We start from the raw sequence: 14,889 nt of genomic DNA, 5'->3' as shown, positions 1-14,889 counted from the left end.
AGTAGATAATTAGATCCTGTGTCCTTAAGCTTCTGCCATGCTTCGGATACAAGCTTCAGACGAAGAAGTGAATGACATGTTCCTCCTGTGGTTATCTATAGTCACACCGGTAGTGATGTCCCTACTCAGGGAACCATGGTTACATTCGTAACCTGAGACGTTATTTTTCAATGGTGAGAAATTTTTATCACAGAAATAAAATATTTATATTCTAAAGTAAATCAAAAAAAAAAAAAAAAAAAACTATTAAAAAAAACATGTAAAAATGACAATAGCATGTAATCAAATGACTAAAACTTAATTAAAACTCAAATAAAAAATAAAATAAACGCTGGAATCAGCTTCCAGAATCAGATGTGCTAAAACACTAGTCACATTCAAATATAGACTCAAAACTAATTGTGTGATGTCCGGACCGATTGCACTGTATTTTACGTATTCGCTGTATTTTATGTAAAATCATTTTCTATTTTTAACTTTTTTAAATACATTTTAAATAAGTCAATTTTTAAATAATTTCCAAAGTTTTAAAATTGTTTGTTTTTATTTTTGTATTATTTTTCTTCATGACTATTTTACTTTCTTTTATGTTAAGCACTTTGAATTACCATTGTGTACGAAATGTGCTATATAAATACACTTGCCTTGCCTTGCTTACACAAAATATTAATTATTACTACAATAGCACATAAATAATCCTAAAATGAAACATCTTACAAGCTTAAAAAGCATGTAGCCAAGTTAATAAATAAAGTAAAAGAAAAAAAATAAAAGCTAAACATATAAATTACATCTAATACAAAACATCTAATATCAAATATGAATGAATATTATACTAACACATAAATAATAAAAAATATAAAACACTAATAGTGAAATTGGTGGACACCGGGGGAAAATAAACAACCACTGTGACATTATTTAAATACATTGTTTTTATGCTGGTGTATTATGTGTCATGATCTACTTTAAATAACCCCGCTCCTAAGCAAAAAACAAACACATCAGTTCTCTATACGTCGAAGTGGGCGGTTCTTCCAGAAAATGCTGTAATGTGTAGCCGACTTTATCCGGTCAGTCAAAGGTCAGGTTATGTGAGACTCTCTCTCTCTCTCTCTCAGTCCGTCTATCAGAATCAGCTGACACTGACAAAAGAGTGAAAGATTCCAAGCCTTTCCCGTTCAGTCACAGTTATCTTTGAGAGATTATGATGGAGACAAAGGCAGAGAGAGAGAGAAACGGTCACAGAGACAGACAGAGAGGGAAATGCATGAGAAAAGGAACGTCAATAAAAGTTATAAAAATAATGGACAAAATAGGCCCATTTTAAAGAAGGGCAAAAGCAAGAACCTAGAAGAAATATCGTAATTTCTCCTCTCTTTCTTTCTCTCTCTCTCTCTCTCTCTCTCTGGTGTGCAGACAGTGAGTCTATTCAGACTAAATATACTTCCCGCTATCGCTGTCTCTAAATAAACTCAGAGAGACAAGCGGTGCACGACACAGGAAGACAGAGGGATGACGAGAGAAAGAAAGAAAGAACAGCACAGGATGAGAGAGGAATCCGTTCAGGGAAAGAGGGATATACAGACAGACCAAAAGAAAGAGCTGGAATGTCAGAAGAAGAGCGCGAGCCTGAAAACTATTCACACACTTCGGCCTCACTTAAATAACAACCCACAAAAACAAGTCTGTTCAGTCTCAAATTACACAGTGATAAATATAATGTTGAAAATGTGGTTGTGAAACATGAATTATATGTGCAATGATCAGAACAGTTATTATAGTTAACCAAATCTGTATAAGAAAGAATTGTATTACTTGGACAAAAATCATCTTAATGATTAATTTGAATAACAATATCAAATGTTTAGACAGTAACACTATGTAAACTGTGTTTGGGGATATTTATGTACATTACTGCTCAAAAAGTCTCTTCTGCTCACACAGGCTGCATTTCTTTGATAAAAATACAGTAAAAACCGTAATATTGTGAAATATTAATATAATATAAAATTACATTTATTTACATGTATTTTCAGCATCATTACTCCAGTCTTCAGTGTCACATGATCTTTCAGAAATTAATATTTACTGCTCAAGAAACATTTCTGATTATTATCAATGTTGAACACAGTTGTGCTGCCCAATATTTCTGTGGAAACCATTATACATTTATTTTTTCAAATTGTATTAAAAATCTTAATTATTCCAAACCTTTGAGCAGTAGTGTATAATATCTTTCTAAAATGCTACTTTAGAAAGCTTGTGGCTTAATTATTCCCTGCTTAAAAATACAAATAAGTTGCAATTGGCTGAGCAAGAGTTGGTAGAGTGTGTTATACATTGAATCCTGGCCTTCCTCACTGTAAAACCAAAACAGACACATTTTCCGAAATTCTCGATGCAAAACCCGACAGAGTGGGCAGATGTTTTGCAAAGACGAGCCCAGATTTACTGATCAAAGGTGATTTCATCAGAAACACACACCTCATCTTACACAGAAGAAAGACTCGTGGAGTCAGTATTAAGATCTTAGACAGATGACACACTCCAGCGCTGCTCCAGATGAAATACTAGCTTTCTGCTTACTGAAAACTGAGAAAACAATCATTCAAGCAGTAGACATCTTGCAAATGTTTCCAGCAGTAGTATTGCCACGCAGTGTGAAAAAGAAGTGCACTTGAGTATACTTTTGAAAGAGTTCTTCAGAATGCTTTGACCAACTTTAGGACTTCAGTGCATCCTTATTTCATAACAACTTACATTATCTTTGAAATAGGATTAAAGGGTTACTGATGAATGTCCTGACAAACATAAACTAAAATACACTTCGTCATTTCTGTTGAAACTTAAAAATAAAAGCAATTGTTTCACACTTGCAATTACATTTTTGCGAAAAATAAATGTCTTGCCTTTCAGAATCAAATGTCAAAAAAATAAAATAAGGTTTTTGACATAGATCTGCCACAATTTAAATGAAAGCTCAAAATCAAGCACATTGCATTGTGGCACACCATACAGCAAAAAGTATGTTTACTACGCAAACTTACGGTATACAATAGGGCTTGAAACTTATAAAAGTTTTTATTTCCACATTTGGACAGTACAAAGGTGATTAACGCTCAAAATATGAAGCCAAATGTTACTTTACAGTTAATGTTAGGATAAAACAGGATATCTGCAACTGTGAATTCAGACTGTTCTCGAAATCTCGAACCTCAGTTTGGATTTTTTTTTTTTTTGTGTGCAATTTTCTCAGAATAGCAAGCCATAAACACCATCTTTATTACATTAAACTGCGCAACAGTATTGGGGTGCATTTCCTGTACAGCGACGTAACTTGCTGATTAACTACCATTGTGCGATGCATTGTTGTTGAAACGAACTAGCCAGTCACTACTGTTTCCCGAACACAGTCGCACCTCCGTCATTTAAACCACATTAGTTCAACAACATAAGGCCATTGTTAATGATGTCACACGCATGTGGTTAAGGAATAATTTCTGCTATTAACTAATTAGACATCTCTAAAGTGCTGTTGTATTGAACATGGTACCTGATGTCTAATTTACTATTTTTTTTGTTCCCTGTCACTTTGCTTTTTTTTTTTTATATGTTTGGTTCATCGCGGGTTCCCTCTTACATCATACTTTTGGGTTTCCTTAGGTATTTATTCACATGCGCAGTCTTCAAAAACGGCTCTTCTAGAAGACACACAAAAATAAATAGATTCATGTGCAATTAGGTTTGAGATAAAATGGAATATGTATATTGTACTGCATGTTAGCTTGCTTATTGTGCCCAAGAGCATATTTATTTAAGCCCATATCCCTTTGCTAACAAGAAACTATGCTTCTAACCACAGGTCGAGCAAGTTTGCGATGCTGTTTACGAATGTTCATTTGAATTATGGTTTTGGGGAAACACCAAATCGTTTAATTATGTTGGTAACGAAGGAACTTGAAACAAGTTGGCTAACAATCCTTTTGGGAAATGCACCCCTGAATAGCTGAGCTTGAACAATGTATTCAACACCTTTAATGTGCTCAAAACTAATTGTTTTTCATAGTTTGTTCATCCAACAAGGAATTTATGCCTCTAAAGACAGAAGTAAAACATAATTGGACACCAAAGCGTGCAATATTTCTGGAAAGCATTTATTGCACATATTTAATGTGACTTACATGCATACAGAACGATTGCATTATCTGCGCAGTATAGAAACTAAAGAGTAGTGAGTGGCTCTTCCAGGTGTGAGTCTGGTCACAGAGCACTGAAGCATTAAGAGAGTGTTATTCTGATCAGAGCCCACATGTCTCTCTCTCACAAACACAGCTGTGTCTCCATCCCTCCCTCAAACGCTCTCGTTCGCTCTAACCAGTCAAATACCGTCCTTCCCAGCTCCTCTTAATCTCTGTTTACAGTTTTGTGTCCGTGTCCAACCCCCTGTCCCCAGTCATCCACGTTTATCCAACACATCCAGCTCTCTAATGCTCTCTGAGCTGGGTGGAGAGATTCTGGCAGCGGATGGACACAATAGCAAGGGATTTGGACCAATGCAAGGAAAACGAAAGGAGGGAATGTTTCGTGAGAATTAAACGAGTTCAGTTTCTCTGTTCATGCATGCTCTCTTTCTCCTCGTTCACTTGGATCTCTGTCCATCTCTCCATCAAGCACTCAGACTGCACTCAAAATGTTCACCTTTATTTTGCTCCAAACCCACATAACTTTGTTTTTATGAAAGAAAAAGGAAATATGAAGACTTGTACTGCTCACACATTTCCATCATCCCTTTAAAGCCTACTGTTTCATGTTTAATGCATAAACTTCTAAGGCCTCTAAATGGTCAACATGATCAAAACACACATAACCGACTCCATGCCTTCTGTCCCTGATTGATGGTTTATACGTCATCGAGTTAAAGTTCTTTAAGTGTAATTGTTCATACATCCACCTCAATGCTGTGAAATCTTTACTGATTTTATCATGTCAACGTAAGAATAACTGATATTGTTAGTAATATTTCAGTATAATGAACACTTACTGTACTGGATACATTTGTTTTTTAATCATGTTTAAATCATCAGGCTTTGCATTGGATTATATGTTTTGATCATCAAATTAAGCATTTAAATCTCATCTTACTAAAACATGTTTTTAGAGATATACAGTGACAACTGATATTTATATCATTTAATGAATATACTCTTTTATAAAAGTCTCATTGATTTACATTATAATCCGAACTATATAACAACTATGTAAGGTATAAAAAAAAAACGTGTTTTCATTTTTAAATTACAATCAATAATGGACAGAAGACTTAGAAATCTGAAAAGTATAATACAAAGTGGTCTATTATTTTAAGCTTTCTTAAGTAATTCAATATTTTATGTGAGGAAACAAACAACAAAAGGAAATTTAAGTTGCTACTAACTAAAAATCTCTCCTTTCAGTGCAGCAGAAAAGTCCATTTTGTGCAAGAGTCATTTAAATACATGGAAATGATCAACTATAAAGGTTGATTTGCTCCTGTATTGTCTATTCCTCTCAAGGATTCTTTTGAATGCGCCGAGGAGAATTAAGATTTTCGATAAATTACTTTTTGGTCTGTTCACAATTTTCTGTGAATAACAAAATCTTGGTCCGTTCCTCAAACATCATATGGGTTTGGAACGGCATGAGGGCGAGTAAATGAGACAGAGTTTCATTTTTCAATGAACTTTTTTTTAATGTCCTTTAAAAACCCTCTGGCACAGTAAGAACAAGTCAAAGCATACACAGAACTGCACAGCAGCACCATGCAGAAACAATTACTGCACACACACACACACACACACACACACACACACACGATCACATAATGATCTTTAGCGTAGAGCCGGCCAAAAAATGATCTCCCAGGGACAACAAAACAAAAGCATGTTCACCCTTCAGCCAAACCCCCAGTGTCTCATCCAACAAAAGCTCACATAGCTGCTGGAAACTACAACCCTTTTACTCCTAATAAATCCGCGCACCTTCTAATACCTCCTCTACCAGCAAAACACACACAGTCCCAGTGTCGCCTTGTCACACAAGAGTTGTCTTTCACAACGGCTCATGGCCTGAATACCCCTGAGGGCTTTTGTTTTCATTTCATTTCTACATAAAAGCAGAATTAGAAGAGTGTAAACAGAGGGGTGAATGAGCGCCAAGTCTCTTTCATTACAGTGTAACTGAATTCTTGCAGTGAACTCTTCCTGATCCTGAACCCTGTAGGATATCAGCACTGTCCCATACCCAGCTGATGCAGACTCTGATTAAACTCTGAACTCTGTCTGATAAAACAATGTCATGCGTTTGACTCGCACACCTTCAAGTTTCACTGTGTCACACCTACATCTCTGTTCTAGCTTGTACTTTTCCAAGTCATTTGTAAAGTGTGTATTGGCTCTCGTCATGCTACACGATCTCCTCAGAATGAATCACTTATGCTCAAGCATTCCTCAATTATAAGTCACTTTGGATAAAAGCATTTGCAAAACGAATAAATCGCTATCACTTTAATTACACTTTAATAAACACTACATCTGTAGTTCAAAGCATACATTCTACAGTCATGTACACAAAAACTAAATGTGCCAAACCTTATATATGTGCCGTACTCTATATCATTTCACGTTGTTGTTGAAACAATCTCGCGACTTATGGAGTTATATCATGTCATCGAAGTACAATCCTCGCTCCTTCTGTAAAACTATTCCTTTAATATCACACAACTTTCCTCATCTAGAAATGTACTCAGTATGACTGGAAGCAGGAGGGAGATCATAAAGTCTCTCAGAAGCATGATTTATAGATATAAACAACACATCAGCAATAACAACTCTTTAGCAGCACTTGATCAGTGAATACCTTCAATCAAGATTCAGTGATCTAAACCCAAGATTAAGGGTCCTTAACTTAACTTAAGGTTCTAGAATCAAAAATCAAGACGACTCTAAACTGAAGATTCAAGATTCTAAACTAAAGACTTGTGGGTCTACATTAATCAAGATTTTAAACACAAGATTCACTATTCTTAACTAAAGATTCGGGGTTCTTATCTCATGAATCAAAGATTGAAACTCAAGATTGTAAATTCAAGATTCAATGGTCTAAACTCAGTATTCATGATTCCAATTCAAGGTTCTAAACTCTAGATTCAAGATGCTAAACTATTAATCTCAAATCAGGATTGTAAATCAAGAATCGCTTGTCTAAACTAAGTATTCACATTTCACTCAAGATTCAAGGTTCTGAAATCAAAAATCAAGATTTAACATTCTAAACCGAAGATTCAGGGTTCTAGACATAAATTCAAGACTGTAACCTCAACATTCAAACCTCTAATCATCTTCACAATTATAAATGTAAAGTTCTACACACAAGATTTGAGGTTTTAAACCGAAGAATCAAGACTTTAACTCAAGGTGAACTTATACGTTTAAGATTGTAAAAGATTGTAAGTTCAAGATTTAAGTGTTTGAACTCATGATTCCAAAAATTCTAGAAACAAAATTCTATACTGTGTCCAGGATCCAAACTGAAGATTTGAGGTCCTGTCCCAATGATTTGTGGTGGTCTCTATGGCCATCTGTCAGAGGGGCTCTTGTTGTGGCCCAGAAGTCTTCCTCTCCTCAATAGTAGATTGGGTGTCACTTCAGTTACTTCTGTCCTCACTTCCCCCTTTTTCAAGCCTCTCACTTACTATTCAGGCCTTTCTTCCTCCATTCACAGACCCTTTCATCCCATCCATCTATCCATCCATCCTGAACAGCACATTTGTTATTCAGTTGCTATGACTCCCTAACCTCTGTCCTCTCTGACTCCGCCCCCCTCATCCGATTTCCCTCTTTTTCTTTCTCTCCTCTCCCTGTATTGTTGATTTATGGTGGTGGTGTGGTACGTGTGCTCCATCTCAGTGACTTTTAGAAAGGCCCGTCACACATTCCTCTGTTTTTAACTCTGTGTTTCTCTCTAACTTCTCTTCTCTATCCTCACAAAGAGTCTTTGCTTGTACAGTAATACCCATGACCCCTGCGGTCTCCCTCCTCTTCTCTTCATTCATTCTACATCTACTTTTTGTCTCAGGTCTTTTCCAGCCTCTCAAAAACGCCTTTATTCTTGCTTATCTGCTAGTTCTGAGCTTTCTTAGAATTTAAGGCCGTACCTGTCTGAAATGAATCCATGCATATTATTCCACATTTTCTACGCTGATTCATTTAATGATGGCAAAACTCATTGAACAGCTCTGAAAATACTCATCCAACATATTTGAAATTATTTATTTCTTGTAAAATGGAATAAGATTTTGTTTAGTTGATGTTTATAATCAACATTCTCCTCAACTTCTAAGCCATCTTGGATCTTTTATATATATATATATATATCTTTGCATGCAAACCACAAGACTGCCTTTGTGAAGCATGCATTGCTGATTTAGATTCTAGGTAAAAAGTCATCTTAGAAGGCAGTTTGGAACGGGCTTTGCATTAGCTACACTACCATTTTAGAAATGAATATGTTTATTCAGAATGCATTCATTTAATTAATCAAAAGTGGCATTATTGTTTATAATGTAAAAAAAATTACATCTATTTAAAATAAATTATATTCATCAAAGAATTCCAGCAAAAAGCTTCAACAAAAATATTGTGCAGCACAACTGTTTTCAACATTGATATTAATCAGAAATGTTTCTTGAGCAGTAAATCATCATATTTTCATGATTTCTGAAGATCATGTGACACTGAAGACTGGAGGAATGATGCTGAAAATACAGCGGAGCATCACAGAAATACATTTTTAAAAGACTTTTAAAGAGTAGTGCCTTAAAAAAAATTATAAATAGGCAGCACACTGAAACAGAGCTCATATGAGCTTTTTAATAAACAGCCAATAATATGATAATAATAATAATAATGCATAACAATACAGTCTGATCATGAAACACTAATTGAACAGAGGTAAATGGAAAATATTGTCTAAGCAGATGTCTGAGCAGTATATACGATTATTAGACAATAAACTCCAAATGCAGCTCCACAATGACAGAGGGGCAAGTAACAAGTTAATATTCCAGCACTCCTCTGTTATTGCTTCTGTTTTCCCTTAACACCCCTTCAATTTCCGTCTCTAACCTTCTGTGAAAGGCTCCCAGTCATACACGCGTCCCATAAACTCTTGATTGTTGAACGCTGCACACTGCTCGGCCCTGGAGCTTACTGGAGCACCTGGACATGCCTACAGAGAGAGAGAGAGACTCAGGTTATAGCATGACAGTGTGTGTGTGTGTATGCGTGAGCATGCTTTGGGTCAGCCTGTAACAGAGAGTGATACATTAGTCACCATATGGAAATAATAGTGAACCTGGAAACACTCCAGAGGGAGAGACAGAGGGAGGCCAGTGTTTACAGAGTCAGAGAAAGACAAGAGCCTTGAAGAAAAGGTCTTTTAGTCTAATTGTACAAATGTCAAACTTCAGCTCAAGCTTCATATGCCTTTTTGTTGTGAAATAATAAAGTGAACATAAGAATAGCTTTGATACTGTTTGGACCAACGCAGCTCAGCTTCACTTGATTCTCCATCAGTCATTTTTTAGAAAAAGGTTTGTTTCCAGAAGCTTTACTTTGACTGTTCCTCAGCGGAGGAATGATCTTCACGAGCCTCCAGAACATCTCACATCTTCTGAGGAGCCTTGATTTCTTCAGCTCTCCATCACTGTGTTATATGTGTGGATCATTTACATCTCATCTCACTGAGACACATCACTGGAGATATAGAGTGACAATCATTTTATGTCATTATCTATGAGATATCACTGATTCACATCACAAGCATCAAAATTTCACCATCTAAAAATCTGCAGCTGCACCAAATTGCGTATTTTTGCTCAGTTTGAATCATGTGCATGTTTTCTCTCTCTTTCGCTCTCTCTCTCTAAAGCTTCAATAAACTGTTTTTTAGTTCTATTTCAGACTATTATTTAACATGGGTTTACAGGGTTAAGAAAGCAGAATTGTTAAGTGGAAATGTTACCAGATTGGATAAATTCCTTCCAATCCCTGGATGACAGACAGAAGAGGACTTCAGGAGGAAACATATGGCATCATAATTCAGCCCTATATCAGCTTTAAGAGTGCAAGCGCACAGATGCTCATCTCAAGATCTTCCACGTGTTTGTTCACGATGCCAATGACATCAGGAAACACTTCTCATTTTCCCTCTGCGTCTCTTGAACACGATGGGAGCCTCCCACAGAGGGAGAGATGAAGCAGAGGGATGTTCCAGGACACTAAAGACAGGCAGAGACAGCTGCGGACGGTAATGGGGTCATCGAGGTGTCATTTCACCGCACACACAGCCATTAATGACCAAACACCGGCCCATTAATGCACAGCAAACACACTGCGGCTCTCCACAAACCAGCCCTAAATATTTACAGCACCTCTGAGTGTGTTTCCTCAGGAAGACTTCCGCTCTGTTTATTCTAGGGGTTCAGTGCTCATGCTCGTGTTCACTCAATTAATCCAAGCTTTGGGTGCTTACCACATAAGTTACGATGTTAACATTTGTGCGTATATACATAGGTTTAACAAGGCTAAATCAATGCGGACGGATATTTACAATATTGAGTTTTGAAGTGCTTGAAATCTCCTGAATGTTTTAAAAACAACTGAATAAATGGTTAGGAAAAAAACTAGGAAACGTGAATCACTGAACTTTGTTGGTAACGACGGAACTAGCAACCATAGCTGGCTAACAATGCTTTTGGGAAAAGCACCCCAGATATCAGTGTTAGCAGTTTTTATAGCATGCATAGCAAATTCAGATGCAAGGGTAGAAATAATATTAGCGGCAGCATGCATAGCAAGTCATATTATTATTGCTGCTAATATAGCATTGGCACCAGAAAGCACTTTAGTTGCATGACATTTTAGTGATAACTCATGGAGGGTAAATGAACTGAATGTCAAATCTAACACTCTTTGCTCAGTCCGCCCGAGCCTGGGGGTAACTTCATCTATCAGCCTGCAGTGTGATTCCTGTTTATTAATGACACACATACTGTGCGTTTCTACCAAGGTAAGTTTGAGCTATTGGCTCAGACACACATAGTTATTTAGGTCATTAGTTACATGACCCAAGCATACAGCACCCAGGTTCACATTGTTAAGACACTAGTTAATTTATCCAGACTCCATTAGCCCAGAAACTCTTTTAAGTCAGGTCACTAGTTTAATCTATCTGGTCAAGCGATCAGGTCCACACAGCAATAGTTCATTAGCGTTAAACCATTCGGCAAAGCTGGTCCAGGCTCACATAGATAGCAAACATATGCTCTCTTATATTTCTTCTGCTCTATAGGGATGATTTTAAGCATAAGAGTAGTACTGTTTCAGTATATACTTTTAAGTTTATTAAGTGTAACTTCAGTAAAATGTAATCACACAACTAGTCTTTTTTTTTAGCAACTATACTACAAGCAGGGCTCGAATTGAGGGGGGATGTTGGGGGATGGCATCCCACTGGTAGAAAAAAAGACAAAAAGCATCCCCTCAGTAAAACCACCATCCCCCTGACCATCCCCTGTGAATTAATCATGTGTATTATGTTAAACTTATCATGCAAATTTTTTAATTTGTCATTTTTTCATGCAAAATGGTTCTAGCGCAACCTATACAGTCTATGAGTGCAACTTCTGAATTTCTTTAAAAAGAAGACAACAGAAAAGGCAGGATTTTGCCTGCATTAGAATTGAAGGATTCCCCTGACATAATGTTATTGTGCTGTACGTGTAACTGTGAGGGACTGAGAGACGATAGGAGAGCTGACATTATCCAGTCATCAACCAAACAAAAACACGTCTTGAGTCTCCAAAAGCAATCACTGTGCAATAAAGCCTGATAGACTACAGTTACAATAACCTTATAGCAATTCAAGCAATTATGGAAAAAGTATCCATGTATGACTTTTTATTAAATGCATTGCACAAGTAATGTACTTTTCTGAATATCAGTACATGCACAAGCAAAAATGTGCTATTAGTTTTATACAATACTGCATATCAACAAGGTGTTTCTTTCCTTGAATTAATCAGTTTTTGAATGAATTTGAATGACTATGAACAGAACTTGACCCGTGCAGATTTCTCTCCTGATTCAGACCAGAACACTTTTCACTGGAAGAAGTGTTTTTATGGATCATGCACTCATGTTTGAGATGGTTTGAAATTTAAATTTGAGTGAACTATTCTTTTAAAGAATTACACATAAAAACAAAAAGCTAAGCCGACAAAGATTAAGAGGCACAATCATTCGTGAGGCTTTTACTTGCTAAGAGACACAGAGCTGATATCTCGCTGAAATGCACCAGTCAAAGAGTTCAGAAGAGCTTCAGTAATGAAGCAGAGCATCTACTAGAACTCACGCTGAGAGACAGAGGGCTAATGCTTTACTGCCTGTCCTTAGGCCACATTCACTTCCTCGTTAATACAGCCACTGTCAAACAGGGGCACACACGGGTCACACACACACACACACACACACACACACACGAACAGCTCCATCGGATCTTATTACAGGAGAAGCTAGCTCAGTAGGAAATCAGGGTGTAGCACGCACACACACATGCACGCACACACACGTAAATAAATGAATGAACGGCTGTCACTCTCTCTCTCTCTCTCTCACACACACACACACTTTGTCTGCACTCATCTTTTCTCCTTCTCTGTGAATCCCACATTCTTTTGTTTTTCTCTGTGTCCAGCTAACAAAAGCAGTTGGTCAGTGTACACACATTTAACAAAGCAGCATGCTGAAACACGCACACACACACTACAAGAGAGGTGCTTGAGAAAACAAGAAACTAAAAACACCTGAATAGACACAGATGAAATGTGCACACAAAGACATTCCTGTGTGCTTCTCCGTGTGCGTTTGTAAAGGTTGATGCATAACAGATCCAGGAGCTTTTTAGGTCAAAACTGATATAAGCATAGGTTAAAGTGAACATCTTGGGCCATGCAACTGGTCACTGTTTCTTTAAACTTTTGTGCAACTTTTAATCAAATTTTTTAACTTTTAAAGAGTTGATTTAAATGGTCCTGCAGTGAGACAAACACATTTCTAAAGTATTTTAACCCGTTAAAGTCTGACACTTTAAGTCAGAATCTTTTAGTTCAGAGAGTTTAGACAAAACATAAAAATTAGTTTGCAGCTTTTTTCTTTTGTTTTTGATACATTACTTTTTTATGCCTCATATAAAATGATATAAATATTGGTTGTCACTCTATATTTCCAACATATACAAAACATATAATCAAATGCAATCATGATCAAATCACATTTACTTTAACTTAAAATCAGAAATGTGCATATCATTTATAAGCTTTATAGGGTTAAAATGCTGTTAAAAACTGTTTTTCTTATTAGTCTTAGCCTAAAAGGCTTGAGCGGTATAGAAATAAGACCAAATGCCACTAACTAGATTAACATACATCTGTTTTTAATATGGTTCATGATATGTGTCTCTGAGTTTGTGTCTGTGTGTTTAACGTTAATGTATAGTAAATCCTGCACGGGTGTGTGTGTGTGTGTGTGTGTGTGTGTTAAACAACGTTAGTCCGAGCTAGGAGAAAGCGCACAAAAAGAGAGAAGAAAAAGAGAAGAGGAGGGCAGGGCAGAGCATCTGTAAAACAGCGGGTCTTTACTAACTCTACCTGAAGAGAACAAATGCTGAGAGTTATAGATGTTATAAACGTTATAGGCCTCCCTCGAGGACGATGGGAGAAAACAGCTGAAGGAAATGAGGGAGAGAGAGAAAATCTCAGGAAAATATCCATTACAAACAAACATAATTAGTCTCAAACTCAAGTTTATCTAATGCGTTAAAAAAAAATAATTTGTGAACATTTTGTGAAATTCAGTGTAAACACATAAACTGAGTCACTTGACCAGGTGATAGACAGCTGTCCGATCTCAGTCCCAGAGGATATTTGAGCTCATTTCCTGCCACATTCCTGATATATTGTCCCATATCAGCATTATGGCCTAAATTCTTTAAACTCCCAGAAAGGAAACTCTCTCCAACCCTTTAAAGCAGAGGACTGTAGCAGCATCTGTAATGTATTTCAGTCTGAAAACATCACCTTCAGCAGGAGGACACTGATTGGACAGGGATGCATCACATGATCATATCTGAACTGTTGGTAAAGGACTAGTTCACACCGAAATGCATATGATTAATTTAATGTAATTTACCCACTGTCATGTTGCCCAAAACCAGAGATGTTTAAAAGATTGTTGCTGTTGATCTTTTAGTTAATCTAAAGAGTAATTTAAAGGAATAGTTTACCCATAATAGAACAATTGCTGGAAATGTGCTCATCCTCAGGCCATCTGAGATATATGTGAGTTTATTTCTTCATCAGGTTTGTAGAAATGTAGCGTTGCATCAGTGTCTCATCAATGGATGCTCTGCAGTGAATGGGTGCCGTCAGAATGAGAGCTGATAAAAACATCCCAATAATCCACAGCACTCCAGTCCATCAATTAACATCAGGAGAAGACAAAAAATGAAACAAATCCAGCATTAAGATGTTTTTAGCTCAAATACATAATCTATAATACAATTTCCTCCAGTGGAAAAGTCAATTTCCTGTTGTCTCTCACATCGAAATCCAGACACATATATGTTTAGAGCTGTTTAAACGCTGCTTAATCTGTGCAGATTTCTCTCCTGATTCAGACCAGAACACTTTTCACTGGAGGAAGTGTTATTATAGATTATAGACTCTATGTGTTTGAGTTAAAAACATCTTAATGCTGGATTTGTTTCAGCTTTTGTCTTCTGCAGATGTTC

The 14,889-nt window shown here is 36.7% G+C and overlaps 1 pseudogene; it reads right to left on the bottom strand.

Annotated features, from left to right (window-relative positions):
* The window catches only part of LOC113059694 (ADAMTS-like protein 4), a 48,791-nt pseudogene that overhangs the window by 18,963 nt on the left and 14,939 nt on the right, over nt 1-14,889 (bottom strand).

This window comes from Carassius auratus, chromosome 41, assembly GCF_003368295.1.
Source record: "Carassius auratus strain Wakin chromosome 41, ASM336829v1, whole genome shotgun sequence".
Lineage (NCBI taxonomy): Eukaryota > Metazoa > Chordata > Actinopteri > Cypriniformes > Cyprinidae > Carassius > Carassius auratus.
Note: the sequence above shows the minus strand (reverse complement) of the source record. Positions and strands in the feature narration are given on the sequence as shown.